At 39.3% G+C, this 27451-nt stretch overlaps 1 pseudogene; it reads left to right on the forward strand.

Moving 5' to 3' along the window:
- The first annotated feature begins 1927 nt into the window (after positions 1 to 1927).
- Positions 1928 to 27451, forward strand: LOC136826965 (uncharacterized; annotated as a pseudogene).

Below are 27451 nucleotides of genomic sequence, written 5' to 3' on the forward strand. Positions count from 1 at the left end.
AAGATGGCAGAAAGATAACATAACCTGAGGTACAGTCATAGGAAAGAAAGGGGTTGCAGCTAGAGGCTAAAGGAATACTGCTAAGACCCTTCAGCTATGCCCACAATGAACCACTTTTCGGATGATACAGTGTTGACTGGGGACAGCAAAGAGAAACTGCAGAAACTTGTGAGTTTGAAAAGTGCTTGCAAGAGGAGAAAGCTGACTGCAAATAGCAGCAAGACGATAAATGGAAAAAAAGAAGAGGAAGCATGAATGGCAAAATGGATGATGGAAGAAAGATAGCGGCTGATTCGCACAGGTATTTGGGAGTAAACACGTTGGAGGAGGGTATGATAAGAAAAGAGGTGAGTCACAAAATAGGCGAGGCAAGAGAGGAGGAACAATACATGCAAAAGATCTGAATGGAACTTGAAACGTCTACGTAAGCCAAAATGGGGTATATAGATTGTTGAGCTAAATGTCCTTTATGGTAGCAAAGTTAACTTCAAATAAAAGGAAAAGTTGGAGCTTTTCAGATGGACTATTTGTATAGTATATGTGGTGAAGAAGAACTGAAAGGGTGAGGAGTGATGACATACACTGAAGTGTTAAAAAGGTCTGAGAAGGTTCAAGGACGAGTCAAAGAGCTTTGAGATAGTTTGGTCATGTTAATTTGATAAAATATAACATGGTGAAATTATTAGGAAGTAAGGGCCTTAATAGGCAGAGAGCACGAGAGTGCGTGCATAACAGAGGGGAGTTTGATACACTGCTGATGAGCCTTCTGTGAGGTTGTATGAAGAAATTAATGATGTGGATGTCTTCTGCACAATGAGTCCATCCATGAATCAGAAAGTAAGAAGTATAAATAACTTATTGGCTACTGTGTTGTTTCTTTTCTCTGGAACCATACCCTGCTGGGGGAAACGGATTAATTACACACACACACAATATATATATATATATATATATATATATATATATATATATATATATATATATATATATATATATATTTTTATATATAATATATAATATATATATATATAATTTTTTTACTGTAATCTAACGGTGTACTATGCTTGTGTGTGTATGTATATATATATATATATATATATATATATATATATATATATATATATATATATATATATATATATGTGTGTGTGTGTGTGTCTGTGTGTGCATGTCTGTATAAGATATTTATATAAATGGTAGCACGCACCTATTCATTTGTACGTAGTTCGAGTGGCGTAGGTATTTCATTGCATCGTGCCCTTCAAAGCCCTTGACCTACGAGGAAATCCTGATTTAATTAGAAAATAGTGTTTTATTTGGTTCATTTTAAATTGTTAAAGCTTAACCGTCACGGTATTTGTATTCAAAAGTCACTACTATTATAAGAGGGCTCTAAGAATATTGAAAAGAAAAAAAAAAAAACACCCGGTTGACTTCCGGAAGTTATTGTATCAGTCACTTATTCTTACGAAATCTTCAACCCCCAATATTCACAAGTTTATCTCCCCCCCCCCGTCTCCGTTCTGTCGTACGTCGGTTTGAAATCTCTTCTACCTCTATACAAATATGTATCCCCCCTTTCCTTTTACCCCATTTTAGCCCTGGCGCCTAAAGTTAAGCAAGAGGTTTCTTAGCTCCGCCCTCTACCATCGTACCACCTATGACGTCATGCGATGTCACCTCATCCTCGTTTCGTTGTCTCCTCGTCAAGTTTTATATGAAGTTTTGAATCTCTTCTTCCTGGGTGCCAGACGATTCATACAACCAATTACCGGCTCGGAACCAGTCGTGCTCGGCACCGAGAAAGAAAATTAATTAAAGTAATGATTGCTCTGTCAAATGTAAATGAGAAGAATTTTCCTCGGTGGTAACTAAGCCCCGCCCCCACCTCAGTCCAATAAAACCAGCAGCCACGTGGGTCAGAGTTTATATTCTAACGGACTCGCGTCGGATCTACGTCGGTCGCGGAGTGGATTATTCGTCACTGGAAAGCCCATTATTGACGAGAAATTCCGCTGTCAAAATTGAACGCTGACGCAGTTAGAATATCTCTTGCACTTGTGAAGTACGCAATAATATTAATCACTATTTAAAATCACGCATTTAATCATGAATCTGTTCAGTGTGGCACTGCTCTTCATCTGCCTCGTCCTTAAAGGAGTGTCATCATTGCCAAATTTCATGACTCAAGATGACCTCAGTGACGGTCAGCATGAAATTCGGATTCATCTCAACGGCATCAACGCCAAACAAACCTCCGTGGGACACGACCAAGGGAGCGAAAGGTATGTAGAAAACCTGAGTGGAAAAACTACGAGAATCTTCTCGTAACTCGTTTAGTCTTAATAGGCTACGGTAGGCCTCTTATTTTGGTGAGGGGGATCTTGACTGATCTATGGCGGTATTCTGCTTTATTTTTTTTGCGGATACAGAAGTACTTAATTATTGATGCTTCACTGATAAATGCCAGATTTTATCTTTGCAACACCGATACACGATGGCAACTCAATTTTTATCATTTTACCAAAATATGATGACTTTGGCTTAAGTTTTGTGTTAGTGCAGGCTGTGTCTGAGATCACTGAATAATGACGTGCAGATATGTTAGTCTAATAGCCCTATGTCTTAAGAATTTTAGTAATTATTAACCTTAAGATCGACGGATGAACTATGAGCTCTTGAATGGCAAGAACTCCCCAAACCAGCTTTGTAAGCCAACCGAATTATCAGGTAGCTTCTGTCCCCACCTTTTTTTTTTCTCTCTTCGTAAGAATGCTGCACTTGCTTTTTTTTGGCCTAAGTGTTAGGCCTAGATGAGGCTCACCCCCTGAGGGAGGAGAGTCATAAATAGTTTCAAACCGCCTGATATTCAGCCGAGTAAAATTTAGGCTTAAGCCAAACAAACAGGAGAAAATAATGTTAGGCTTAAGCCATGTATTTGCGAGAAAGTACTTGTTTACAGTGTAAACGGGTTTCTGAGTAAACTGGATAAGACTGGGAATGAGTTTTCAATTGCATATAAATTCAGAATATACAGAATACTACTCAAGATAAATTTTGATATAATTTTTTTTATACTACATAAAATCAACAAAATACCAGGATGAACAAAAAATCTTAGTTAATGCCTTAGAATGTTGCGCTCATATGATTAAAAAAAATTATTTCATCTAATAATGTAACAGTAGTTTATTTTGATGGCAAGCGTGAGCACAACATCCATCAAAGCATCGGGACCTTTATGTCAGAGGTGAGGGAATTCTACGTTACTGATTTAGATCTCAAATCATCACATGTTTTATAAGAATTATATAGAAAGAAGTCATGATTTGACTAGTCTTGTGCTCTGGCATGATTGAATGCCCTGAAATTTGCTAAATTATGTTTTCTTAAAGTACTTTAGTACATGCAAAAACACAGATATGTAAAGAAGGAGAAATAATGTCTCCTTGGTGTGGAGATGAAACAAATGCACCCAATTACAGAAGAATATTGCAATTTTCAGTATAAATAACAAATGAAGTCAACATCTCTAGCACACATACACTATATGTATGTGTGTGTGTGTGTATGTATATATATATATATATATATATATATATATATATATATATATATATATATATATATAATGTATATATATATATATATATATATATATATATATATATATATTATATATATATATATATATATATAGTATATAAATTTTTAAAATGTATCCCTAAACACTAAGTATATTCACAGGCGTGAACAGGGTGTGCCAGCATGTATGCAACCTGTTCTCGTTTTCTTGAACCTGAGCCAGCCTATAGTTGAAATATCAATACCATCCTTTCGGAAAACGTCATTGTTTCAGGTTTTAAAATGCTTGGCAACACGCGCCATTGTTTCCAAAGAAGTTAAAAATAGGATCGTATTGTGTAAAGCAATTCCCTCTTATTAGGGAACACACGGAGAGGTACGTAAAAATGCCCTTATGACTGACAGATGTACGAGAGAGGGGGAGAGAGCGCGCTAGTCTCTTTCGTTTGTAGCCTGTTTTTGTTTTACCTGAGGGCGGGATCAAATGAGCTCGCGGCGTCACCATAATATTTATTTCTTCTGTTTTTGAGTGATCGGTTCAACGTTAGTTTAGAATCTCTTCATTTTGTGGCTATTCAATGTTATGTTAATTGTTATCCGTATATATTAACAACTTATTTTCCTTTATATTTTGCCGGTTTTACTTTAAACTTACCGGCAGATAAGAACCTAAGCAAACGCGCCGTATATGTTTATACCCTCATAAATACATAAATCTACTGAATGCCGACTCCCAGCAACATCGGCCTACCTAAAGCTAATAACCAACGGTGTCCCTCTTTCTATCCTTCATAGCGGTCTAGTCCTTCGGCAAGTGAGTCACCATCGACACATGGTCACCCTTATATACGTGGGCGAAGTGCAAGAGGGCATGGGGGTGGACGGCTTATCGTTGAGGGACTGCGAAGTGACTTCGGATGCCGCAGAACTGGACAAATTCTTGGAAACGTTCAGAAAAGATATCGAAACCGCGCAGGCAATAGCAGAAGGTAATGTAGCCATATCATAAGATTTCTTTTATTATTGAACTGGCATAATGTGTAAGAGGGCGCATGCAGAAACGCATTGTGTGTGGGAGATTCGGCGCCCTGCTGATGCGTTGTATAGCTGTATGAAAAGGTTTATGTTGTAGAAGATTTTGTACGTAGGTTTTATCCTGGATACTCCAGTTACAGTATGAATGTGACAGTTGCTACTGAATTTTTTCTTTATATATATACACAAAATTATATATATATATATATATATATATATATATATATATATATATATATATATATATATATATATATATATATATATTATATGCATGAGTATGTGAGTAATGTGTAAAATTTAAACGCATGTACCCTGCATATATTCATACTACACAACTAAATATCTTTTGGCTGAGTATTGTTTATAAACTTTGCGACAGGTTCAAGTAACGGAGTCTTCCACAACACAAGTTACGTTCCAATTACAAGCGAGGACGAGATTCCAGAGTATCTCAGACCGGTTCTACACTTTCGACAGCTAAGAGCTGTGGTAAGTTGAAGTTTTAGACTCATTCTTGTCGTTTGGATTTCTTAGATGAAATACTCATTGCGATAGTTCAAGGATTTGGTATTTTAGGCTTAAATGTGTCCATTATACCCTCTCTCATATATATATATATATATATATATATATATATATATATATATATATATATATATATATACATGTTAAATTTCTAATTTCTCTCTCTATATATATATAGAGAGAGAGAGATTCACTAAGAGTATCATAACTGTCAGTGGAAAGAATATTTACTTAAGTGACTTTTGTTTCTCTTCAGTGCAAAGCTCACCACCGCAATGTGCGCAGATCTGTGAAGCTTTCCAGGCGTCAGGAAGATTCTTCACGCGAGCTTGAAGCTCCAACACTATCCAGGTAAGAAACGCTGTTTCTATTCTTTAAAAGATTTGATCATTCAGATGACTCATGTAATTGCAACTCGATCATTGTGCATTCAAAATTGCAACCTCCTGCATTGTCACATCATATTTGTACACAAAAAATATGCATGGAATATGACATGATTACAGTTAAGACTGCATAAGAGAACAATAGTAAAATATGTATGAATATTTTTTGTATCAAGATAACTGAATGTCATGTACATAATTATGAAGTTCCCTATTATAGAATGGCATACTCTCGAATGCATGTAGCTTCATTGATTTTGTTTAAGGGAACTGTGGAAAATAAAAAAAGAAAATTAGTCCTAGTATGTGGAACATTGCAGTTAGTAGATGGGAAAAGTGTAATGTAGTTGTCTTATATAATTATATGCTGCCGTTGCTTCTACCAATATCTCCCTCAGACCAACACCTGTCGCCTTCTCTCCCCTTCTCTCTCTCCCACACCCCGTTGCTTCTAGACTTAGTTTTTAGTAGTTGTGGATGTCGGACTGTCTTTAGATGTTTGGAGTCGACTATTACTTTTTTTTATGGCTGTTTCTCGTTTTCGGCGGGTTGTCTTTTTCTCTGTGGTATATGAATGATATTCTGAGCCGGTGTGGTTATATATATCTGTATTACCCACACTCATACATGGTACTATATGAGTGTGCGTCTCATATGAGACTACATAAATATGCTCATGTATGTTGCTGTATACACAGCAGAACCGGTTATACAGATGTCGTTTCTTTCATCTTGTGCTTGGCCGGTTATAGAAGTAAGCTTATTCTCTGCTGGCGGATATTCCCTAGTGAAGGCTGAGGTAGAGGCCAGTTCTGAAAATGGACTTCCCAAATTCTTCAACCATTTCAAAGCATATGGAGCAACCATGATGGTATTTCATGGGTGTGCTACAAGCAAAGGCATCAGCTGCTGTATAAGGACATGACCAAGAAGTATTATTGCCAAAGCCAATTTCCGTAGCTTGACGCATTTCGCAACTGCTATTTTTTCATCTAAAACCTGTGACCAATTATACGTGTAACTAATATGATATTCCTTTGTGGGCTATCTGATCTTGCAACGCAGTTTTTGATGCTTTAATGCAACTGACAATAAGCTACAGTGTGACGTTACACCTACTGTGAATTATACTGCTTTTCCATGTGGTTTCTCTTGTTTTATTCTTTAATGCTTTTGTTGCAATTACTGTCTTTCTGTGGGCTTTCTGTCTTTCATGCTGACCTGTGGTGTGGTTCTTTAGCTGTAGCTGTGACTCGTTTTTACCTGACAATCAAGAGGAATTTCTGAATTTCTAATACGAAGTAAAGCATGCCTTCTTGTGTACCGATTCAGTGTAAAAAAAAAAATATAAAGGAATGAATTCTCTTGAAATTTTAACATAAATTTGTATGTAAATAGCATTTTACAAAGGTATGGCTGAATTTTAGAAATTCTTGTTCAAGCTTCATCTTTCAGCTTTAATGCAACATTTTTGGCTGCCATATAAACACAACCCTACATTCAGAAACCTAGCAATATATAAATACATATAGTATATACATATATATTATATATACATACATATAATATATAGTATATATTTATAATCTTATGAGTGTGTACATGCAAACGCACACTTACATGCACACATTCGTACACCCAAAAATGTCATCTTGAGTTTGACCTTTCCTTTACTATGCTTGCATTAATTTATTGTCCTTAGTTTGCATGATGCATTTTTTCCCTCATTTGTTTTTTACCTGCTACCTTTCACAACTATGCTCATTTGATTTCCTTTCGCTTTTGAACATGCAATGATGATAACCCTGAGTTTATTTTTGTATTTTGTTCATTTTTTTTTTAATGCAAAACCCTCTTAACATTTGTGTTAATCATTTTGATTTTTTCGTTAGCCCTACTTTTATGTAAAAGTATAAAATCCATATATTCCCAGAAAATAGTAGTAAACTAGTCATTTGTTCAGTTTTGTCTCTTTTTAACTTTATCAAGAACTATGTTGATAAATCTTGCTCAGTTCTCTTTTACATTTACAAATTTCATTTAAACTAAGTAAGTTCAGCAAACTTACACACGTTATATACAGCACTAACATATGTTTGATTTCACGTTTAATTCTAATATACGCTCACGTTTCTACATAATGGATACTGTCCATGTCATGTAAAATACGCACATACATGTATTAATAAATTATTAATAGTCGTTAACAGTCCCTGCATACATGTGTATACATCACATGTATACTATAAAGGATTATGTGCGAACACGCCTAACGAATTTTAGACTTCTTGTACCCACAAAGTCAGAGCTGTTCTTTTAACATCAAATAACATTACAATCACTACTAATAACAAAAGAGAATCTGGGTCGATTGTATCATCATTGGTGGAGGTCTTCTCTTCTGATTATTGGCAAAGGTAGTTTTCTAATCATAAAGTAAAAAAATTATTGTGTATATTTTCAAAATTACTCTCAACACTTATTCGGTTTTAATTAGTCTTTATCTCTGGCCCTCATGGAAAAGGACAGTTGTGATTATCCATTAACAGACTTACAATTAATTAAGATACGAAGAGAAAGAGCGTTAATGTATTTAAATAGAAAAAATAAGTTAATGATCCTTAACGACACCTCAAAACAGATGGTGGTAAACTGTAAGATGGTTATTCCTATGAACGCTTTGGAGCATAATAAACAACGATATGACAAAAAAATTTCGTGCACCAAGCTATGTAACGCAATGTTATTAACTTGCATGCATCCGGAATAAGCTTCCAGGATAAAAGCAGAAGAGCTTAACAGAACATCACACAGAACGATGATATTTGTTCGATTTAAATAACGCAATGAAACAATTTTAGAGGAGTCAGGATTACGCCATGTGCTGAAAGTTAAAGACAGAATGGAACGCTTACGTCACACAGAGGTATGCGTATGCATGGAACTTTATTCTCATGAGTGGCAAAGAAAAATAAAAGGAAAGAAGGCTTCATTAAAACGATAATTACCCGGTCAATAATCACTGAAGAGAGTCGTCTTGATACACCAGTTTTGGGACGTTGGTTTGGCTGCCTGGACCAGAGGCAGCCAGTCCCTGTTCAGTCAGCTGTTGTAGGACTCTGCTCCCAGACAAAGCGGCCTATTTTTTTTTTTTTATCCATTAATTTTCTTTGATAAAAACGTTCCCCTTGAGTCGGATCAAAAAGCATTACTGAGTCGGAAGTTTGGTTATGTTGTGTGTGGACACAGGAGCAAGCGGTGGGTGTTAAACGAGCTCCTCATCATGCCCGGTACCAAGTGGTGTGGCAACGAAGATTTGGCAGAATCCTTCAGTGACCTCTCGGGGTTCGTTGGTGCCGACCACTGCTGTCGCCAACACGATATGTGCAACATCAACATCCCGGGCCTGACCAGGAAATTCGGCATCTACAACTCGCGCCTCACCACCGTTTCACACTGCGCGTGTGACGAAAGGTAAGGGGAAAAAAGGTCGGGGGGTTAGTTGGGAAGGACGCAAGAAACAGGACCCGAAGGGTATGTGGGTCCTGCCATTGATAGGGGTAGGTAAGGAACAGGGGTTTGGTCTTCGTTCATTCATTCATTCAGCCTTTCCCAAAGATCGGTGTCCTTTTGTAAGTTGCGTTTCTCTTCCTCGGAATGAATTCCGTCTGTTTGAGAAAGTCTTGGTAACTGGAAGTTGATTGTATTGTGCAAGAGAGGCGACTCGGTTGTGTTGTGGGAGATATGAGGTAAGAAGTCTTGAGACGAGCAGCTGTGTGTAAGGTTAAAGGTAAGTCTTTAAAGATGGTTGTGTGTGTTACACAGCAGGTCACGGCGATCCGTTCTGGACAACCTTAGATTCCCTGCAACCAAGTGGTGCGGCGTCGGGTATTCTGCTACTGTGTATGGGGACCTAGGGGGTTCCTCTGGGGCAGACAAATGTTGCCGCCAGCACGACATGCATTGCCCATACTATATAAAGTCCTTCGAGAAGAAATATGGCATCATGAACTGGAGTATTGGCACCATCAACCACTGCGCTTGTGATGAAAGGTAAGTGGGACACTGGTCGTGCCGTATTAGGAATAAGGTTGCTAGATGTAGTTTTGAATGAATTCTGTATTTTTGTGAGTGTGTTTATGGACAATTTTTTTCTCATGTCACTCAGTAGAAAGTTTAACAACTGTGTACAGAAAACTGACCTCAAGTATTACTTGGGACAGCCACACATTGAGACATCCACATTACTTTTTATGAGGTGAAAATATCAGTGGCCCGAAATGTTATCAAGTTTGTCTAGAAGGTGACAGTTTTTGGGAAAATTTTACATTTCCTTGAAAGATACATATCCCCTTGCTTTGTAGTCTTAATCACTTTTCATCAAAATCTACACAAGGAAAGCCAACAGGCAATGCAGTTTAATTCCGATTTCTTAATAGGGTTATCTCGCAAAGGTCGCGACAAACGAGAAAATACATAACAAAATAGAAAAAAAATCAGCATTACAGTACTTAATCGTCACGAAACACGAGAAAAATGCAAATCAAAAATGTGAAGACAATATTACAATATTTATCTTCACTTTGTGTGCACCTAAGGCCCCTGATTTGTGGAGCTCTGAAAGTTACATGATCTAGAAGTTTCTATTCTTCTCTGCTGCATCAATCAAGACTTTGACCTAACCTTCATATCCGCGCGATTTTCACATTTCTGCCTCTGTTCCGTCTTCCCCCTGCTCATAAAGAATTGGTCCTTCAGATAATGAAGTAGCTGCCCTTAGAGAACAGGATTAATGAGAGAGAGAGAGAGAGAGAGAGAGAAAACGGGACGCGGGAATTTCCTTGCCGCCACGAATGCAAAACTTCAAGAGTTGCCAAGTAGTGAAGTATGCAACTATTTTTCCCCGGCTGTCTGCCGATCCGCTCGCCAGAGGTGGTGCGATAGTGGTGTGATTTTGGGGGTTTCTGAGGGGGTAGAGGAAAGTGACCATAAGGACGTCTGAGGAGAGGAGGAGGGGGAGGGAAAAGGAGGGGGGGGTAACAGGAAAACTCTCAGACAAGCCACAGATAACGTTGGAATGTTGGGGAAAGGGGGAGGGAGTGACTGCTGTGGGATTGATCCCATGGGGTCATGAAACTTGTCTGTCTGTCTGTCTATATATGAACCTATCTTCTATAATTCGTATAAAGGAAGAGGATAAAACGTATATTTAATCCTGTTTCACTTTTGGATTCAAGACTGGCAGTGGTAATCGTGATTCAGGTCTGAGGAAATCGAGAAGAGGTCACTGTGTCTAAAAATATCAAGTCTCTCGTAAATGAGAACAGCAGATTCTGAGGCAAAATGTTTAATACAACGGACATTATATTATACTGATATTCTTACGAAAAGAAATAAAAAGGGGATGCTGTGATTTGACAGAGGACTTGGTAAAGGAATACACCCTGGTAAAGAATTCCCTTCTCTTAATTTAACTCTTAATTAGCGGTGGGGGACTTTCTTTCCCTCTCTCTCTCTCTCTCTCTCTCTCTCTCTCTCTCTCTCTCTCTCTCTCTCTCTCTCTCTGGAGGTACTCCACTTTTTGCTTCAAGGGTTCGTAAACCACAAGTTTTGACGCTGGCTCAAACAATTCTTCTCTATAGTAACTCTCTCTCTCTCTCTCTCTCTCTCTCTCTCTCTCTCTCTCTCTCTCTCTCTCTCTCTCTCTCTCTCTCTCTCTCTCTCGTTATTACTGATGTTCGCTCGTGCAACCGCTTAGCAAACGAAGCAGTTTATACAACCGTTAGTGATCATGATAATATCACTATTAACCGTCACAATAATGATAGCAATAACAGCAGAAAAATAAAGTCATTTTGCACACAAAGCACTGTACAAATATTAGTAACGTTAATAATTACTATATTACTAATTTACGAAGATATTACTAATACCTACGATGATATTAATGCAGAACAAACAAACAAAAAAAAATGTAATGTACAGACTATGCACAGGAGATTCCATTTGCGTCTCGGTGTTTCATGAACTCGACATACGAGAGGAAAAATGTTAGTATTTGTGAATGGATTTGGTGGTTAGCAGAGGTTAACGTTAGTGTGACCTGAAAAATAAAATATTCAAGTTGTGAAATAACTTCCAATACTCGGATGAGAAATCTTGATTCATTAAAATGACTTCACACCTTTGACTCTCCAGGATAATCAGATCTCTCGTACCAGCATTTGTATGATATCAACCGGTACCAGATTATGAATGAATACTTATCAGTGAACACCATTCAGATTTATCTGAAGGAGATAACACGTAATCACAGTTATAAATTCCTGTGATTTATTGCTTGTGACTGAAGCGCAGATTTTCCTTATGCAGTGGAAATACCGTTGAATTATCAAGTGAGGATAACGATCTATTATAGAAAAGTAAAACCATCGTGAAATCCTTTCAGCTAACGAACAAACACCCGCCCTTCTAAAAGTTGCCTACCTTGACGAAAAATGGCTTTCAGCCACCTGCACATGTAAAGGCATCTGGCTGACGTGTACACGGTGCCCTACTGTGCACCTTTAGGAACACACGCACGCACACACACACACACACACACACCTATTTATATACATATGCAAGAATGAGAAGGAAGGACGGGGTCAATGCTATCTAACAAGTTGCTGCTGCTACACGCATCGTACTATAAATATATATAGAGTATTAAGTAGGTTAGTGCTCGTATGTTGATAAAAACAGAGGAACAATATTGATTGCTCTTTCGTGGTAGTAAGATGAAGGGTCACCTTACCATTGCAAATAGATTAATAATGTAAAGATTTTAACTCCGACAATCTCACTGAATTCACTTAATATGTTTGTTGGTTTTACATTGTTAAGTACAAATTCTGACTATGTCGGCTTTACATTGTAAAGTACAAATTCTGAAATTAGTCAGACAGGTTTACAGTTGGATGGGGATCTTAGGAATAAGGGACGTGGCAGTACATAGAAAATAAACAAGAAAAGGACTTGGCAGTATACGGAAAATATACGAGGAATTCAAGGTGAATAAAAAGAGGGAGCGGGCCCTCTCGTCAGTTTGCACAGTGGGACCTTTTTGTTTTCCAAGCTAGCCGAAGGAACTATAATACATTACTCGGAAGTTCTTCTAGTGGCAGGTCCACTGCTCGAGCGAGTGAATAGAAACCTATTTATGGACTATGACCTTAAATACCCCGGTAATAAAGTGCAGTGCAACAAATATCCCCCGGTAGTAAAGTGGCCTGCGGTGCCGCGTACCCGACACAAACATTCATTTAAACAAGCGGCGTGAGATGTCTCTGAAGGTAAGGTCGCTCAAGGACCTACTTGTTCTTTTTTTCTTTATATTATTTTTTTTTTCTTCTGAGCCAGGGGCAATGACGGCTAGGGGGGAGAGACGCTTGTCTGTGGGTGGGGGGAAGAGGAGGTGGGGGGAGGATTTCAATGTAGAGTCGTGGCAAACTATTGCACGAAAGAATGTGGCCGTCAGGAGAGTGCGGTGGGGGTGTGTCCACATCTTTTGCCGTGTGATTGGCTCTCTGATGACCTCCGCGGCTCTCAGTGGCTCTGTGCTTACACACCCGCCATTTCACCTGTCTTGATTGGCCTCCGTGCAAGTTTCTGAAAGATGCGTTTTGATTGGCGGAGGCACTTGATGTCTACTTTTCAACGGCAGAGGCCCATTGGTCAGGCTGCGATCGTACGATGTCGTCTGGAGGATTTTCTGGCGCCAAGATCGGGTTCTCTGGGCCGTCTTGGGATCGTGGGGAAGGGAGGGGGTTTCTGCAGATAAAGATAGCCAAGAAGTAGCGATTACCTTCATGGCAGAGGGACTATTTAGGTTTTTTGTTAACCCGGTTAGTGCACTGCTTGGGGACTGTTCGCCTTGCGAGAGAAAACTGCACCAAGAAGTTATAAGGGAAGGGCGCTCGGGCCGATGATTCCCGGCGCATTTAATTTGACAGTACTCGAGGCAATGAACGAAATGCACCCCCTACCCCTCCCCCCCTCCTCCTCGTCCCCTTTCCCTCGTTTAAAGTCTATTCTGAGTTTTCCTCTCTTCTGCTGGGGAGAAGCATCTCCGACATTGATCTCCGAGACTTAAAAATACTCTCGAGTATAGACCAAGTGGTTGTGTCCCCCGTGAATTCCTCTTCATTAACGGTGTATTATAAAAAGGGCTGCTGCTGCTTCTCGCTTCTCAGGGTTCCACCCTCTCTCCCTTTTCTCTCTCTCTCTCATGTACATAGACTGAATAGCAATGTATACTTATAAAACACACAAAACGCTTTCCTTTTTTTCTCGTAGAACTCGGTCATCACAGAAATTCTCTCTCTCTCTCTCTCTCTCTCTAGCCTGAAGCAACTTTCACAGTTCCCTTTCCAAAGGACGACGTCGAGTTTGTAAAAAAAAAAAAAGGGGGGGGGCAAGAAAAAGAAAAATATTCCCTGCAAATTTTGCATCTGGATCTCGATTACACTTTCCTGATTCAATTTTCAAGCATCTGTCCTGTAGTGAAATGGTCTACTGGCCGTAGCAGACTTTTTTTTCCTTCGATGTAAATAAAAAAAAAATCCTTCGATGTAAAAAAAAAAAAAAAGCACTCATTGTTACTTGAAATGAGCGCCTGAGTGACGTTAATTCGGACTGAAAAATTGTATATGACAGCTTCCGCCATGTATTTCGTGTTACTTTCCCAGAATTGTCTGTTCAAATCGAACAGACTGTGCCGCTAGACACCCTAATTGTGAACTAGTCTCGGCATTAAACAGTCGAGCTGTCAGTGCACCTCACGCGGTGCACTGTAGGCACTATTTAAGGTTCTTTGCAGCGTCCCTTCGGCCCATAGCTTCAACCCCTTTCATTCCTTTTACTGGGCCTCTGTTCACATTTTCTTTCTTCCATCTGAATTCAGTTTCCGCGTAGAATGACCTCAAAGGTCCCAGCGCCTGGCCTTTGGCCTGAATTTTAAATTATATTCCGTTGAGCATTAAATAGTCGCCATGCAATGCTGAAAACATCCGCATCTTTTAAAGAATATATATATATATATATATATATATATATATATATATATATATATATATATATATATATATATATATTAAAGAGAATCTAATTTAAAGCGGGGGAAACAGGGAGAGCGCTGAGGGAATTAAAATGAGTTGATTATGTAGGGCATCCGCTAAGAGTTTTGAAGGAGGGGCTGCTCACGAGGGAGTGGTATGTGAGTATGTGTGTGTGTAGGTGTATGTGTATGTGTATGTGTGTTTGGGCCTCAGGAGAAATCAGGGTTGGGCTCGTGGTAATTATGAAGTCCCTGAGGGCCCTTTGTTACAGTGACGACGCTCAACAGCGACGGGGGACACGGAAAGAAAGGAGCAGGCCACTGCAATGACACTGGGAGAGTGGCGTGTCAAAACGAAAGCAAGGCTGCGGTTATTGCCTGTAAGGATGATGCTCATCTGTCAGACAAGCATGAGAGATAAATGTTAATGCAACACGGCGCTGACAGTATTAATTGTTACACACATTTAATATATATATATATATATATATATATATATATATATATATACGTACATATACACACACACAGATATAATACACACACACACACACACAAAGTATGCGTTTGTGCGCGCGTGCGTGCGTGCCCGTAAATGATCCCATAACGAATTTACCAAAGTATTTTTTTTATTAATGAAATACCATCTCCTTAATCAAGCGTCTCTCGGTGCAATTAATGCATTTTTCTCTTTTTAGAAGATTTGCTATCGCTATATATATATATATATATATATATATATATATATATATATATATATATATATATATATATATAATTATGTGTGTGTGTGTGTGTAAACTCCGTGTGAACCGGCATAAAAACCAAAGGCTAAAGAACAGAAAAACACTTCTCAGTGCAAGCACTAGCAAAGGGCAGGGCCACTAATATCACTCACTACCGCAGTCGTAACCGGAGAAGGGGGCAACGTCCAAGTTTAAGGCTCTGTCTGCCAAAGTGTCCATGGTCTAATATGAAGAGATCATTATATAATAACGCTGAGGGAAGGAGAGATTGTTGATGATGTTGATGTCTAAATGCCTAACCGGCATTTTCCTCCCTGTGTCTCTTGGGAATGAAAGATCGCACTGCTCGGAAATGCCACGAAGTTTTATAATCTCATAACGCCTTGTGTAGAGAAAGCCTCTCTCTCTCTCTCTCTCTCTCTCTCTCTCTCTCTCTCTCTCTCTCTCTCTCTCTCTCTCTCTCTCTCTCTCACTCATTTATACCCTCTAGTATGCTTTGTTTTTTGAATTTTCGAAATTTTGGATTTTACAAGGTGACAGTCTTCTGAACTTTCGAAATTGTACATTATACAAGGTGGCAGCCATAATGGAAGATTGATAAACGTCAATAATAAAAAAAATACAGACTTGAAACAGCAAATATTGTAAACAGTTTCGGAATGTGTACTTCTGGATGCCAATTTAAGAACCATGTAAATAATAAATATTTAATTAATGTGCTAGTAAAGTTAAACAGGAAAGAAAGGGATGTCAGGATTTAGGAAAACGACTCCAAAGAATGACCGATATCTCCTGCAACAATGTTACGATGATGATAATGAGATTGCTTGAGAAAATTTGTTGTTAAATTTGATGTGAAGAAAAGACTCCTCTTCCCCAATATTTTTTTCACGTAACCCTTAATATATAAAATTTTCCTTCAAGAAATTCGTTTAAACAAAAAAATTGTGTAGGCATAGGATATTTCTCCTGTTCAAGAGAAACATTTATGGTAGCATTTTCTTTTTCCATCTTAATCATCTTGTACTGTCAGCACCATTTATGTACATACAATATATATATATATATATATATATATATATATATATATATATATATATATATATATATATATATATATATATATTATATATATATATATATATAATTATATATATATATATATATATATATGTATATATATATATATATATATATATAATATATAAAATAAAATGTACAAAATCCGTTAATATAACTGTTAGTACATAAACAACAAAGCCTTATAACATAAAACCTTGTATAATCGTCTCAGAATATTTGTTAGTTTACATAATTTCCACGTCCATCCCAGTTTCACTAAATCCCCCTTCCCACCCTTCTTGTCTCCTCTCCTCCCCCTTGCACCCAAAGCCTGCCAGAAGTAATAGAAATCCCTCTTATTATCCAATGGTAACACAAGTTAAGCTTAATGGCTTAGTCGCGTTCTTGCCTGATTTATTAATGGATCTGCTAGAGTCTACGTCACTCAAGATGCAACTGGATGCAAGAGGAGAGAGAGATAGAGAGTGAGAGAGCCATTTACACAACTGACTCTCTCTTCCTCCGTCTGTTTAGCTTCTTACAAGGAAGGGAAGGGAAGGGAAGGGAAGGGCTTGGGGAGAGGGGGGACGGGGATGACGGTATGATGCCGTTGCTTAAGCCTCTTGTCAAGATTTACTTGGTTTAGAGGATTAGCTTGCTAAGTCATTTTTGGACAAGGATCGGGTGGGAAAGGAATAACCATATACAGTATATATCTCATAGCCGTGGATCTCTGTAAAACTCCTCTACTCATGTCTTTCCTGTGCTTTGTCTTCCATAGATCTCTGCTCATCTCCAGCCTCCCTTCTTACAGTTATCATCCAAGTAGGTTTGAGTCTTCCAAATGTCATGGTGTCCACAGGAACACGGCTGACACTATGAAGTGTTATTCCTCCACGGGTTGTGCGAAGGACATGTCCCAGTTGTCTATTCGCCCCACCCTCTCTCTCTCTCTCTCTCTCTCTCTCTCTCTCTCTCTCTCTCTCTCTCTCTCTCTCTCTCTCTCTATATATATATATATATATATATATATATATATATATATATATATATATATATATATATATATATATATATAGATAGATAGATAGATAGATAGATAGATAGATATACTCTGTATCTGTCTGTTTGTGTGTGTTCAGTAACTAAGCAAACTGGACAAAAGATTTCATTTCATTATTTGTTAGGGAAGAAATAGGACCCCTGGCTGTTATGATAAAGTGTCATCGGACGTGAAAAGGATTGACGAAAGGAATCCTGAAAAGGATTTCGGTCAACTTTATTTATACTCGCGAGAGAGAGAGAGAGAGAGAGAGAGAGAGAGAGAGAGAGAGAGAGAGAGAGAGAGAGAGAAAGGGGCATTAAAAGAAACGACATAATGACGTCCCTTTATGCCAACTGGATTGAAGTAAATCGCACGATAAGAAGAGAGAAAGAGGAACAGACATCAAAGGACCCGAAATTGGGAAATTGAGACTTATCGCGAGACGCGGGGGACGGCGCGCCCCGACAAAAATCTTTTGGGCATAAAGTTTGAGCAAATGATTGTCGCTATCAGCGGGGTAGGCGATGCCTTCGAGGAACCGCGATTATCAATTATTTGTATCATCGCTGCCTTTGGGCACCTCGTCCCTCGTCTTCTCTTTTTACGGTGTGTTTTGAAAGTCGAGGAGGTTCGTTTTCAGCGAGAAACGACTTTTATTATTATTTTTTCTGAATTGTTGAAATGTGTATTCGCGTGCGAGTATAAATTGTTAATGCAAATGTGTGTGTGTGTGTGTGTGTGTGTGTACAGCGACGAAAGGAATCATTATTATGTTTATTGTTGGTATTATTACTATCTTGAATGGCTTATGTATGTATTCACATATACGATTATAAAAAGAGGACTTGTTAGTGCAAATGCGCGCGTGTGTTTGTGTGTGAAAGTTATACATATTAAAACACCCTCGCTGTGTTTGTTGCATTCTGCGATACGTTTCACCAACTTGGAAGCCGTGCATTATCTGGAAATTATTTGAGAGAGAGAGAGAGAGAGAGAGTGGGAAAAAGACAGATATTGCACAAATCGGCGATGGGACCCGGGGGCGGTCATCTGTGAACGAGATAACTGGACGGTAAATAAACGACTTTGCCAAGACCTTCCAAAAGACCACTCATCATCTCTCCCAACGACCCACACACACACACACACACACACACACACACACACACACACACACACACACACACACACACACCAGCCTCCACAACCCCAGTCTATTTTTACCCCAAGAAAACTTACCAGTCACTTACACAATCCCTTCCATAATCGGTGTGATCGTTGGTAATTTAATCAGGCGTTTCGCTCGACACGCGCTTGTTTCTTTTAAACAAATAAGTGCAGTTGAATTGTGTTGCTGTTGTTACTGTCATTATATCTGCTGTATATTTTTGACAGGGGCTTTTTTTATATTTTCTGCATTCAGTTCATTAACTTTTTTCTTATTTAAATAACTTTTGTTACTCTTTGAGGATTTTTATGTTTTCTCACAAACAATTATATTTAATTTCCATTATGAGCCATCTGATCATCTGCATGTCGGACTATATATATATATATACACACAAATTACTGATGATAAGCATTCTTTTGGGTGAAAACTAAAAATCTCGCTGTGAATTAGCAGCACCTTTTCGAACGTCAAAAATACCCATCCATCAGATCGAGAGGATAAACTTGACATCTAAACAAGACGTAACAACCAGAAGACCAAGTAACTCTGGAATGTACAGAGCCAACCGCTGCCTCCCACCCCAGATGACAAAAGGCCTACTTGAAAAGGCATCATCATTCCTAATCGTTACGAACAGAGTTACGACCCCGTCAATTCTATACGACTGTGTGTGAGAGAGAGAGAGAGAGAGAGAGAGAGAGAGAGAGAGAGAGAGAGAGAGAGAGAGAGAGAGTACAGCAAGGAGGAAGGGGAGAGGGTAGGAGAGTCCTTTATGTCCTTCTGCCCATGCCTAACATCCTCCGTTGTGTGTAAGGACATTATCTCATTTTAGGATCTTTTGAGCCTCCCTTCCCGAGAGCGTAATCGCATTACCGAGGAGATTACGCCTGTCGTTTCCGAAGCGCCGCTGTCTCTGCACCGGCAGTCTTTCTTTCACTGTATCCCCTCTCCCATACAGTTGTCAGATCATTTCAGTGTTCCGCATCGAATTACATATGTTCGGGGCGATGACGCAAAGGAATGACTCAATCGCATGCCTCTGGTTCTCCTCTGACGCTGTAAACCCCATTCCTCTTAAAAACAGAAGTTACGCAATAATTACGTTCATTAGTTTCGTCCTTTAAATGCGCTGGTGTAATAGGTCAGCTGATGATAATCTAGTCTATACATAATACAAGATTTAATTGTCGTAAACAAAATTTTATACCAACTGACTTCGCCTCCAACTCCGAGGTAAGGGCATCTGCCTTAGGATGTATTACAAAACCTACCCCAACCTAATCCCTTTTTGTCAAGCTTGACGCTTTAACGTCTGTAGTTAGCTTTGTTAAACCTAAGAGGAGGTAGGGATATGTTTCAAGAAGACATTTCAGTGGCCAATAGAAAGAGAGAATACTTACATAGTCCATCACCAGAAGTTTGTCTCCTGAATTCGACTTGTGAATAATCCCCAGGACGGTCATGGGAGAGATAAAGCCATTAGCAAAATGTCCTGTTCTGAATACTTGATACTGTCTTCATTATCCGTTAACATAACAGTAAATAATTAGATTTGCCTTTCTCTCAATTCCCGCAGTGCCTATGGACAATTTCCCCTCTTCCAGGATGCTGAAGATTCCCTTATTTTCACGCAGTGTCTGCTGGCTCACTTAAAAGGCCTTTTTCGGCTGTTTATAGGGCCATGCGAAGCCGGCACAACGCCATTCGAGCCTCCATTTGGCCCCATTAACGGTCCAGTTCAGGAAGGGAAAAAAAAAAAAATCCCGTCAAAGGAATCGTTGAATGTGTCTGCGGTTCCCTCCGGAGGATTTTTAACAGAGGATGATTTATCCCGAAGCACGAGCCAAGTCCCCATTCATTTTCAACCCCTTGGATATTATATTAGAGAAAGAATTTTGAGAGAAACCAGGTCTACTGAGGGGGTTGGGGAGGTGAATGGTAATGGTTTGGTGGGTAGGGGGGAGTGGCGGTAGTTTTATATTTTGTTAACAGTTTCCGATATCAGTTGTTTGTGAGCGCAGGCGCGGATACGAAGGCGAAGCGGGATGTGTCATCATCATCATCATCCTTGTATGATCATCCTCACTATCAGTATCGAAGGTGAATTATTTATGGCATCGAGTTTTGAAACTATCTCGATTCATCTCCTGAGCTACGATACTGTTATTGCGGTCGTGGCTTTTTTATTTATTTATTTCTTCTTAGAGGGTGACGAGTATTTGGGAGAAACACAATAACGTTATTTCATAACAAAAGGGAAAATGATTTTATGCGGGAGTCGCCGTTTGACAAAACCTGACCGCCGTTACATTTCTGGAAACGTTCGGTAGATGTTCCTGAATTTTCTCAAGATTATAATCACAGATATGCTTTACACCAAATTCTGGTGAAAAATAATACACAACAATAAAAACAAACAAGAGGACCTATAAAAGAATTTCAGATGTATCAATGATTTTAAACATTGCCGTTTAATGACTTCACAATACAGTATACTGTACACATTCATATAAGTCTTAACTTACTGAATAAGCTTCAACAAAACAGATGGCTAGTTTGTGAAGAAGTCTGACCAGAAAATTAAGTAAAATAAAGATGAAATAAATGAAAATCCAACAAATGAGTTAATGTGCATTCTTTCGGCTCAGTATCTTACTGACAAAAACCGAATGTACTTTGTGATCATAAATTTTGATGAAAATACACGCAGTTACATTTTAAATAAAGATTTACGGCATCAGTCAAATTCCTAAGTTTTCAATTAGATGATTTACATATCCAGTCATTAATCGAGGGACACATAAGTCACACATCAAATCCTCAAAAGTAATAACAAAGAACCGGAACGGGAGAATGAAAACAAAAGGGGGAAAAACGTTCATAATCAACAAAGACCAGAACCAGACGACCGAGAGAGAGAGAGAGAGAGAGAGAGAGAGAGAGAGAGAGAGAGAGAGAGAGAGAGAGAGAGAGAGAGAGAGCGCGAGTGTGAAGTTGGGGCTGGCCAGAGTGACAATGATGAAAGTCAAGACTATTATTATTATATGAGTTCTTGCGAAGCTAAGTCATTTTCTGTTCGGGAAAGTTTGTTGGAGATGGAGGGAGGGGAGAGAAAGAAGGAAAGGAGAGGAAAATACGACGACGCTCCAGATTTCTACCTGAAAGACCCTAGCATCGTTTCTGAATCACACCAGATGGTGTGAGCAGTTATAGGTAGAAAAATTGAGGAATTTCTAAATCGCTTGGACAGAAAAATAGAGGAACTTCTAAATCACTTGGATAGAAGTCTTCAGTTACAAATAAAACCAGAAACATTTAATCACGTGGACTGACGTCGGGAGTTATAATCAACAAAATATAATTGTGTGCAGTTATGGATATATATAAAAAAATAAACATTTCTGGATTACATGAAGAGACGTCTGAAGTGATAAATAAAATGGAAACCTATAGATTTTGAATCTCATGTACTGATGTCGGGAGTTATGGACAAAATTAACCCTTGTGAAAGATCCCTTCTTTGCCAGCGATATAAAAAGAAATTCCATAAAAAATTAAAATAAAATATGTATCATTTGCAAGCCTACCACGCTCTCACTAATCTTTCCCTTCCGCGGAAGGTCTAAGCGACACAGCCGACGAATTCTGCCTATGGAAATGGCCGGAAGGGAGACGGCTAAAACTGTTACCACAAATTATTTCCTTCCGCCTATTTTCGGGGGTTGTGTAGAATTCGGGACAGTACCGGCCATCCTTAATTTGTAAACCCTGGAATTGTGGAGTTCCATTTTTGGGAATTCACGCGCAATTTTACATTCGTGTTCTTTAAAAGGATTTCTACAATTGCTGATGCTTGTTCGAATCAGTGTGACTAAATGCCGGGCTTTGTAGATTGTATTTTCACTGTAGATTGTATTTTCACACAAAATACAAACATAAAAAAATATGAGTGCGTATGCGCGCTCTAAAAAAAAAAAAAAAAAAAGTTGGTGACAAAATGCTGGGCTTCTAGATTTTTTCACATAAAAATACAAACATATATATGTGTGTGAGCGGCGCGCACGTTGGGAAAAAAGAAAAAATACTTTGATTTATAAAGATAATCCTAAACAGGATGTATCTAATAGTGCCTTTAAATCTTAGAATTGAGCGGGACGATGAAGGAACGACACTTGAGTGATTCACTGCTGGGCCAGTTTTCGGACAAAAGGTCAGGCCTATGGCATACAATAATATCCTCATTGTCGTTCATTCTCACTCACTCTCTCTCTTTCTCCCCCTTCTTCCTTCCTCCCTCCATTCCTTTCCAGGTTTCCCTTCTCATCGACCCCTGTTGTCCTACGCAACAACACAGCACCACCAGCAGCGGGTGGTTTTGCTGTATTGTGTAATGGTGCGGACATTATGATGAGGGCGCCACTGTATCTCCACAATGAATCCCTTACTACTTCGGCTACTAATACTGAATTACTGGTAGTACTACTACTACTTGGTCAAACGATCTATCCTAGTTAACGCAATGAGTTGTCATTGACGATTTTATCGCGATTTGTTTCTCACTTGAGAGAGAGAAAGTACTTTAATCTCTGCTCTTGGTACTATGAAGAATCATTACGCCAAGATCGTGTTATTTTCTACCACGATTCCCTTCGGCACTTGATGTAAAAGCAGTGGAATTCCATTCCAGACATTTTATGATGTGGCGATTACATGAAGGTGTAAGTATTCCATTAAAAAAAGCCCAAGGTTTCTTACTACGACAAACTTATGAGTATGAATTTCCATGAGATGTCATTCTAATTAAATTACTTATGTCCGTTTAGTTATTCATCTGTAAATGTTTTGATCCATTTATTTCCATTTCTTTATGGATCCTCTTCTTTACAAGATGCAGCGTCAACCCCTCGTAGTGTTTACTGATGTTTGCTGTTATATTTTACATTTTGGGACTAAGGGAAAATGCTTGTCCTCTCTCTCTCTCTCTCTCTCTCTCCTTCCCGACGTGGAGATGTCAGCGGGAACCAAGTTTGTGTGTGTTTTCCCCGGGCCAAAAGTTTTATCAGAAGGGCGGCCGAGCCAAATTAGTGGCATTAGTGGAGCCGACCCGTCAGCTTAGCCTCGTCACAGGGTTGGGGGGAAAAACGCTATACCAAGCCACAGGGAATTCCACCGTTTGATTAAAATGGTTAATGTTGGGCAAGAAAGAGGACGAAGAGAGAGGAAAAGAAGAAATGCCTAGGCCGGGGCGGGGTTCAGGCCACACGAGGGGAGCTCTCAAAGTCTACTAGATAGAAGTTTATTTTGGGGGGGGAGGGGCGGGCGAGGAAGAGAGAGGGAGAGGGATTCCGAGTGAGTAAGTTCCAAGTTTTTAGGAACTATCACTCTCTCTTCTTTCCTGATGTTAGGAATGGGAAGTGAAGGTCGAGGCGGAAAGATGGATGCTAGTTCTCGAGCGAAAGTCTGCAGCAAATTGACTTTTTTTTCTCTCTCTCTCTCTCTTTCTCCCTCCATCCCTACGTCAGTTCTTCGTAATGTCCTCGAAGGTTGGCTGGCAGAAGGGATTTATTTGTTCCTTTTTTCCTGGAATGTCTGCGTTCCCTCTGGTAACAATAGTCGCAGAAATACAGAGTGACTGGTGCATGTGCCAAAGCCCTTTCGCCTCTTAATTGTCAATTTATGTAGTGTTAAAACTCCCTACCCTGTGAAGGAAACAGTACTTGGTCATCTGTTGTCCCAGATATTATCTGGTATCTCTGAACTATCACGAAGAGTGACGGGCAACTGTTTGAGTGGGGGAAGGAATGATATGACGTGTGCAACATCCCTTTGGAGAAAGAGATTCCGAGAGTAGATCAACTTGGCAGTCAGTTCCCCCTCTTTCTCTCTCCCTCGGCTGTATCAATCTGGAGGTACTTTCAATTTCCTGTTCCATAGATTCTCCCATCTCAGCAGTTGGGTCGTGTAATCGCCATTGTTTCCAGCTGGGACAACAGTTCCTACTATCCCACCTCCCCCCTTCTTCCCCCACCCTCCCTTTTGAACCTCAATGTTTCTACCACCACTCAAAATTAATGTACTACTCTCAGGGGGGAAAAGGGGAGACAAGAAGAAAGTAGTGGAGAGAAAGAGAGATGAAAGGACGAAAAACTTAGAGAAAGAACGAAGAAATTGGAGGGAGTAGGGATTCCACGAAATGAAAAATCAAAATTATTAAAATTTACAGAATAACCGAAAAAGCAGAGGTTTAACAAGTTTAATTTTGGATCAAGTTTGTATTGCTGAAGGAATTTTTTTTCTTATGAGTGCAAATAAGCGTTCCTCAACAAATACTAAGCCGTTCTTGTAATTACCAACGTTAATTTGCTAAACAAGAATAAACACTAGGAAGTTCCCAGAGCATTAATATGCGAGATCTTGGTACTAGCAACTCGCATAAATCCTAAACCTTCATATGAGACCTGTCTAGGAGAGCACTTTGCATTCAGGGGGTTTTGTAACAAATGTGTCGTGAGAGAAGGGATTTAGTGCATAATTTTAATTTGGGGACCGCTGAAAACATAAACATCTATATCCTTTTATCTAATTTCTCGCTTTTAAAGTGTTCATTGTTGCCTACATATTTATATTCTCTCCTTGACAAGATTTGAGGAGATTCACATAATAACTCTATCCCATATGGGGTAGTGTCGCCAGTGCACCTCGAGTGGTGCACTGTAGGCATTACTTGAGGTTCTTTGCAGCGTCCCTTCGGCCCCTATAGCTGCAACCTCTTTCAGATTTTTCGTTCGTATTCTCTCTCTTTTATCTTACTTTCCACCCTCACCTAATAATTATTTCAACATTATTTTCAGGGCTGAATAACGCCATAGGTCCCAGCGGTTGGGTTTTGGCCTAAATTCTATATTCCAACTCCAATTCCGTAATAAACTCGAACGCATTCAGATTTTTTTTTTTTTTCCCACCGTACCTTTTGAAGTTACGGCAGTTAATTACTTGAATTCATACTATGAATCCATAGCCTCCTCGGCTGCGATTTCCTTGCTATCAGCAAGGAAGGATCACATTTTTCTTCTGAGGTTGTGGTTACAATGGAGACGTATCAGATATCTATCAGGTCATGTTAGTAGTTAGTCTTACACTGGCGATGTACTATTCCTGCAGCCTGTCAGACCAACTACCTAATGTATCTTTTATTGTCCTTCAGAATGAGACATCAGTCTTTTTAGTAAATTGCGTCTCTTGAGCAGAACTTGTTGTGGTTCATTTATGTCTTCACTGGTAAAATTATTCATCCATTTTGATGAACTTGTATGATTTTACTCAGGAAAATGTTTGGTTATTTACATGCTGAGGATATCACTCGGCGCAATATTTTAAGCAGTGTTATGGTTAAAATGCCAAACATTATTTCTGAACTTCAGTCTGGGTAATTGTAGAAATAGGATACCATTATTAATTGGTTTTAATAGAAAAAGTACATCAAAGCTTATAACAAACTGGCTTTTACGCATATCCTTCATATTAAGAAAAATCGGTTTTCTGCATTTTAATGACTGCAATCACGGATTTAGAAATTACGGTTTTAACGTCCACCAGATAAAGTGGTAAGCTGGAATCTATTATCACCTCTATGATAGAGTACAAAATTAAATGAGATTTTCACCTCATAAAAAATTAGACATGGGTCAGGTTCCATATTCACCTTAAAATATTTTACACTTAATCTCGTTGACACCTCTTAGTAAAATGGACACCAGATTAATACTTGTTTTCACCTGTAGGATAGTATACACCAGCTGAAATGCCATTCTAACTTCAGAGTTACGAGGTACTAATTCAAACATTTTTTTACTCTTTCAGATTCCGCGCTTGCCTGAAGATGTCGAAGACGGGAGCCGCTGACATGGTAGGCAACGTCTTCTTCGACGTCGTCAAGACGCGCTGCTTCGTCTTCAAGAAGGAGAAAGGTCTGCAAGAAGACCTCCTGGTGGGGCAAGTGCGAAAAGTATCGCATCCAGGGCGTCGCCGTCCTTCGTGACCCCATTCCCTTCAGCTCCTGAGCTCTAGGGCGGGAGGAGATTCAGAAATTGAACGAAGGAATGGCAACGACCACCACCACCACTGCGCATCTCCAACCCACCAAGAGAGGATCTTCCCAGTCGAGCATCGTCACAGTCGTTTTCGGAGGTGGAGGCAACAAGAAGAAGAAGAAGAAGAAAAAGAATCACGTCGTTGAACCTACACCAAAGAAACCCCGAATATGCTGAGACGTGCCGCCGCCCGCCCCCTCCCCTTTTTCAGTTTCGAGGGGAACCGACGATCAGAATCGGCGGTTGCCAAAAGCGGCAACACTTCGGATCCATCTTGAGAGGGCCAAACGACAGGCGGAACCAACCTACCAAAGAAGTAAATAACTCAATCTCGCACTCTCTTATTAAGCAATAATAATGTTAATAAGGAGCTTTCAAGTTAAGGTTTACATTTAAAAGTGTCAATGATTATCCGGACATTTTTTTTTTTCGTAATTCAAATGATCCGGATACTCGCTGTGCCATAACGGATCACACATGCACAAGCTCATGTTTTCACACTTCCCGAACGGTACCTGAAGAGTATAAATAGTAGTTCACTCAAAGCACAGTTATGTTTGTTCATGGTGTGACATTCGTTATATATCAGTAGAGGGGTTCCCGTGCACCTACTGGGAACTCATTGGTCAAATGTCCCAGTCAAGAAATCTTCCTGTAACTTAAGATATCTTGAAATCTTACTTTTTAGGAAATCTTAGAACCTTTA

This window comes from Macrobrachium rosenbergii, chromosome 41 (genome assembly GCF_040412425.1).
Source record: "Macrobrachium rosenbergii isolate ZJJX-2024 chromosome 41, ASM4041242v1, whole genome shotgun sequence".
Lineage (NCBI taxonomy): Eukaryota > Metazoa > Arthropoda > Malacostraca > Decapoda > Palaemonidae > Macrobrachium > Macrobrachium rosenbergii.